The sequence below is a fragment of the Talpa occidentalis genome, unplaced genomic scaffold, assembly GCF_014898055.3.
Source record: "Talpa occidentalis isolate TD23 unplaced genomic scaffold, MPIMG_talOcc4v2.1 talOcc4.15, whole genome shotgun sequence".
NCBI lineage: Eukaryota > Metazoa > Chordata > Mammalia > Eulipotyphla > Talpidae > Talpa > Talpa occidentalis.
The window spans coordinates 9,200,986-9,207,628 of NW_023601543.1; positions in this window are offsets into that span (position 1 = coordinate 9,200,986).

Genomic DNA, 6,643 nt, shown 5'->3' on the forward strand with positions numbered 1-6,643 from the left:
GCTCATTCTGGGCCCTTTCGTGCTTGTTTTATCTTCCCTGGGAAGACGACCCTGCTCAGCCCTCGGGCACTCCCCAGCAGACCAGAGTGCCCAGCAGACCAGACGGAAGCAGCAACGACCAGCTCACAGGGAGCTGTCAGCATCCTGAGAAGCAATTCCCGCAGCTGTCTGTGTGTGTCTCTGCTGCTCGGGCGGTGGCTTGGTGCGCCTTTCCAGCCTTCCTGGTCCTGGTTTCTGACTCTGCTGTTGTTCTTCCTTCTCCCCTTTCACATTGCCATCCCTGCCTTCTCTTCTCTCTCTCCTCTTCCTGTCACACCCCTCCTCTTCCTGCTCCTCTGTCCTCTCCGCCATCTATCCCTTTCTTTTTCTCTCGCCTTCACTCCTTTTACCTTTCCGTACAACCCCCCCTCTCATCGCGTCCCTTCTTCCGCTCCTTATTCTCTTTCGATCCTGGTAATCTTCCGACACACGCCTTGAGGGACCTAGCAGCTCAACAGAGAAATACATCCCACCTAGCCTGCAGGCACCTCCCAGGGGACTTGGCCTCATCATGCCTCTGGAGATGCAGTGCTCCACATGGGACTTAAAAAAAAAAAAAAAAAAAGATTTATTTTACTTATTTATGCAGACAAGAGCTGGGATGTAGGCCAGAGGTGGTGTGTGTGTGTGTGTGTGTGTGTGTGTGAGAGAGAGAGAGAGACAGAGAGAGACAGAGAGAGAGAGGATTCACCAGAGACAGAATGGGGAGAAGAACAGGCAGATCTATTGAACAAATGGCGCAGCAGACCTCTCCTGTCTTGCCGCTGCTCCCCTCAGCAGTGTGTTTCAGTCAATCCACCTCCTGCACTGCTGCTGGGAGTGCAAACTAGTCCAACCACTATGGAAAGCTGTGTGGAGGTTCCTCAACCTGCTAAAGATGGAGCTTCCATATCACCCAGCAATTCCACTCTGAGGAATCTACCCAAAGGACACAAAAACATTAATTCAAAAGGCTACCTGCTCCCTGTTTACTGCAGCACTATTTACAGTAAGTAAGCTTTGGAAACAACCCAAATGCCCAAAAATAGATGACTGGATCAAGAAGATGTGGTGCATATACACCATGGAATATTACTCAGCAATCAAAAATGATAAACTCATGCCATTCACAGCAACATAAATGGAGCTGGAAGGGATTATGCTCGGTGAAATAAGCCAGAAAGAAAAAGAAAAAATTTCACTTATAGGAGTAATATAGGGGAAACAAACAAAGGATCAGGAAAAATATATAATAAATTAAAAAACAAAATTTACAGGCAACTATAAATCAGAGACACTCTGCGGGGGGAGAGGAAAGGAGAAGGATCAAAACAGGAGGGAAGAGCACAAGGGTCTGTGGTGATGGTGCACGGGTGACCTGGTTGTGGGAATTTTACAGGGACTACACCTGAGAGGAGAAAGCATACACTGTACAAAAAGGAAGAATAATGTAAAAAAAAAATATATATATATATAGAATAGAAACCTTAAGCATATTCAAAATTGAACTATTTTTCTCCCAAACAGCTGCATAATCTATTCTGGCAACGGGCACTTCTTACCCAATGACTAAAGACAATCCTAGGAATGAAACACCCTAACTTTTTGGTCTGTGGTAACTTGAGGTAGGCATTAGGGAAAGCCTGACAGAGGATATCACATGGAAAAGAAACCTGGTGGACAAAAAGAAAGTGAAGGGTGTGGAAGAGAAAATATAGTGCAGCCAAAAAAATGCATATTTAGGAAAGTATGGCGTGTTGCAACTTGCAGATACGCGGTATGGCTACGCAAGGCGAGCAGATAGAGTTGTGTTGGGGGAGGGCAGGCAGGCAGTTGTGCGGGGTGTTAATCTATTACAGGTGCTAAAACAAAGGGTTAGTAAATGGGACCAATCAGTGCTTGTTCCTATGTACAATTCATTCTGTAACTGGCAAAACAGAAATCAGACTCCCTTTGACTGAAATATTTAGAACTATTAGTAGAAAAAAAAATGTTCCTTGTGGCGCTGACCTTCATTGCTGCCAGGTTTTGGCAGCAACACACATGCAAAGTTGCAGGCTCCAATCAGGTGACAACTAAATCCAAGACCTGTCAGAGAAGGTCCCCTGAATTCAGCAGCAACATGTGGGATTGCTTATTTGGAGTGAAGCGAAAATATATTATTGAGCAAATGAATATAATAAAGATTCCAGCAGAACTTCCAGCCCAGGTGCAATGAACACTCCAGTGCAGGCATCATCCACAAGTTTGCTTACTTACAGCTCCTTCCCTTTCTAGATTCCCTCAGCACTCTTATCTACAAGGTTGGGCAGCCGGCCAAGCTGGTCTCTCTCTCCAAGGCCATCCCCGAATGCCTGCATCTTTCCCCCCCTTGGGATGCCCCCCCTGTCTGGGGACTTTGCCGCAAATGGTTGTGTCTGCTGAAAAACAACTTTATCAACGTAACAGATACGGACACAGTTGTGTATAAAAGGAACCCTTGGTCTTTAAATGGGTGCTCAGACCATATGGGGCTCCCCAGGTCTGGGACCTCATGCATGAGTAATAAATCTTCTCCTGACCTCACCATTCCTGAAGTACCGCTTGTTCTTCCCCTGCCTGGGGAAAAGTCCAGAATTTACTTCTACAACAGGAGTAAGACATTTCATCCCTTAACTACATTTGAAATGGTTCACTATGCCTGGGAAGTTGTCAGGATCTGGAAATTATATGTAACAAATTAACATTATAAATCCTTTATACTGTAAATATAAAGAAAATGAAATTATCAGACAGTTCATTTCTTTCCAGTCTCACTTTAAAAAGTAACTGAAGAAGTATCTAAAGAATATTGACTTGATTTGGTACCAAATTATTAGTCACCCTGGGGAATACCAACTTTTATTTTTATCATTTTGGCTCTGAATATAAGGAAGTGATGAGATGAGGCCACAGAGATCAGCAGGGGACAAAAGTCTAGCAGACCACAGAAGCAGCATAAATGTGAATTTTATCTTGCATGTTATTGGGATTCACAGAAAGGACTTAGCTAAGAGGTTGGTGCAACCCCATTCACATTTCAGACAAATCATTTTGCTAGCCATGCAGAAATCACCCAAGCAGGAGAGGAGGGAGAATGGTTAAAGTCAAGACAACCACTTAGAAGGCTGCTGGCGCTGTGTAGGTATGAAATGAACTGAACAAATCGGTGATTGAAGGAATGAAGAGGACATCAGAAATCCAGAATCCTTTTCGAGAGGCATATGCCACAAGTCTGATGACTGACTGTATGAGGGGGATGTCATAGAGGTATGAGTCCAGAAAGACTTATTCACCTACTTCAAAAAACATATTAAGGGCCTCCCTGGTGGTGGAAGGGGTTAAACACAGCACTGTGAAGCTATCCGCAGCCTCTGCAGCAGGAGTTCGATCCCTAGCCGGCCAGGGAGCTGCCCACATGGCAAAGCAGACCGCTCCTGTCTCTCATCTGCTGCTCTGCTCAGCAGTGTATTTCAGTCAATCTTCCTGTTCTGTTCCCAGCTCTGTCTCTGGTGAATCCTCTCACTCCCCCCATACCTCTGACCTGTACCTCACCTAGCTCTTGTATGCATAAATAAATTTATATATATATATATATATATATATTTATATATAAATCACCTGCTTCGTACCAGAAAGTGGTAGAGCCTAGATATCCAAAGGTAAGACACAATCCGTCCCCAGGTAAAAGAAGTAGAAAAATCATATAAATAATTATTAGGCAGGACTACAGTCAGGTGGGACTATAGTAAAATTATGTACAAGCTCTGGTGGGGAATAGAGAAAGGAAGTGATTTCCTCTACTGAGAAATCTGAGAGAGGCTTCAAAGTGGAGGTAAACCTGGAGCTGTGACTTCATGGATCACTCTGGTAAAATTTCTGGAGGAGGGAGCTACATTGCAAAGTCTCATCATTTTAAAAGAACATAACCTTTTTGGAGTAATGAAACTTCAAGTTGCTCAACCTGACAGTGTGGGTGAATGAGGGGGTGAGGGATGAAAGAGGACATAAGCAATTAATAAAACATAAGGACGAAGAGCTAAAATGGTTAGCTCGTAATGTGCTTTTGGAAAGTACCATGCTGGTAAGTTTAGCCTTGTCCTAAAAGGCAGTGAGTAATCATTGAAGGCTTTAAAACAGAGAAGTGACATGGTCTGCACTGTATTTTAGAAAACAGCCTGTTCTTTGAAACAGAGTTCTGCAAACAAAATTGATCATACTTTTATTTTATTTTTTAAAGATTTGTTTATTTATTTATACAAGCACTGGGTACAGTCAGAAGCGCGGGAGGGTGAGAGGATTCACCAGAGCCAGAGCAGGGAGCAGAACAGGCAGAAGGACCAAAGTACACTGCTGAGGGGAGCAATGGACGCGGCAGGAGAAGTCTGCCGCACAATGTGGGACCCTCGCTGGCAGCTGGGGATCGAACTGGCACTGCAGAGGCTATGGGCAGCTTCACAGCCCAGCGCTCAACTGCTGTGCCACCAGGGAGGCCCTGATCATACTTTTAATAATGTGTTTCAATAGTACCTATGGTTGAATCCTGGATCCCTCAGCCACTTACCATTGGACCTTAGCACCATTTTTCCTTTTTGTGAAATGGGAATGCTAATAGTACCACGTGCACTAGGTCTTGGTGGGGATTAAGAGATAATGCACGTAAAATGTTGATAACAGCGCCTTAAGTAACCTGAACATAATACTACAAAAATGAAACTACAAAAATATGCTACCCTAGCAGACCCCAACCTTTCTAAGGGCAAGAATTGTGCCTATTTTTGTGTTTCTAAGCCCTCGTGCCCTGCATGGTGAAACAGACAAAATGCTGCACCTTTAGTAAAGGATTTGTGGCACCAGCTTCTGGGCACTCTATCAGCAGGCGGTCTGCAGCTGCCAGCCTCTTCAGGGAGAATCTCAGCTACATGCAGCTACCTTGATCAAGCTCACGACTTCTAAGGTGGCTCCAATACAATGAGCAATAGATTCAGAAGTCTACAGGCTTGGCAACAGCCCCTCACCATGGGGAGGGGACACTGAAGGACAACGCCAGCTTCTGAGATCCCTGAGGGGGTGGACAAGGCTATCATTGGGCTTCATCATTACTCAACTTCTCCTTCCACTGCCTACTCTCGACTCCTTTTGTCTCCCTGCCGCAGATGTCTCTCTCAAGGGCACTCTTTAGAAAATATCCCACACTATGAAGTCCATCCTAGAACTGGCTTCCCAGGGAACTCACCCCATGAATGTGGCAGTCAGGAGGTAGTCAAAGTTTATGTAAATGTGTGAATGAATGAATGAATGTTCATGTTATTTCTGTTGCTGAGCATGAAAATCATGGGCTTTATTTATGATTTAATCCTCCTTCCCTTCAGCTTTATGAGAATGTAGTAAACAATGGGCTCTGAAAGGGGAATCTGTCCTTATGCATGTAAATCCGGGGATACATTATACTCTGGTGAGTGCAAACTTTCTGTGCCCAAAGTATTTATGTTGGATTCGCTCCTTGCAATAAAACCATGTTCATCCTTGAGGACAGCTTAAAAAGAAAGGCTTGGATTTTAAGCGAACACTAATATATTACAAAAAGAAGCTGTGTTTGCTATCAATCCTGTATCAGATGTATGGTATCCAAGTATTTCCTCCCGTTCAGTAGGGTGTCTCTTTGTTTTCGTCATTGTCTCTTTTCTTGTAAAGAAGGCTTTTAGTTTGATAGTGTCCTAGTTGTTTATTTTCATCTTTATGTCCCTTGCTACTGGAGATGCAACATAGAATGTAGATCTGCTGGTGGGGAATGTAAAGTGTCATAATCAATTTTAGAAAATTTTAATGTTATTAAATATACCACACATCATAACAGGTATCTATAGTAGAGTATCCCAGGTATCTATAGTAGAGATAAGAAAACATGTTCCCACACAAACTTGCAAGGGGATGTTTATAGAAGCATTTTTTCATAATATCTACAAACTGGAATCAATCCAAATATCTATCAACTGGTGACAGGATAAACAGAATGTGGTTTATCCATGTGATGCAATAGTATTCATGAACAGAAACAGACTACTGATCCGTTGTACAACATGAATGAACCTCAGAAACATAAAGCAAAGTGAAAACATACAAAAAGACTATAGTGGATGACTGTTTTTATATGCAATTTCCAGAAGAGAGAAATTTAGAGAGACAAAGTATTTTACTGGTTGCCTGGGGCTGGGTGGGTAATTGTGTATACATAGGATGAGGAAACTTGTTGGGGTGATGGAACTGCTATAAATGTTCTAAAACTGGACTGTAGGGGCAATTGAACAACTCTGAGCTTACTAAAGGTCACTAAAATCTATACTTAGGGTGAGTAATTTATATATAAATTGTAGCACAATAAAGTCATAAAAGGTGGTATGTGAAAATATGTGCTTATCTGTGCTGCCACACCAAATTCCATTAAAACAGCAAAGAATTAAGACACAAAGAAACTATAGCCATAAAGAGAACAGAAGACCATAGCATGAGATTAAAAAAAGATAAACAGATAAGATTTCTAGTTTAATTATTTTATAGTCAGACGATATGTCTTGTATAGTTTGAACTATTTTAAATTTGTTAAGCT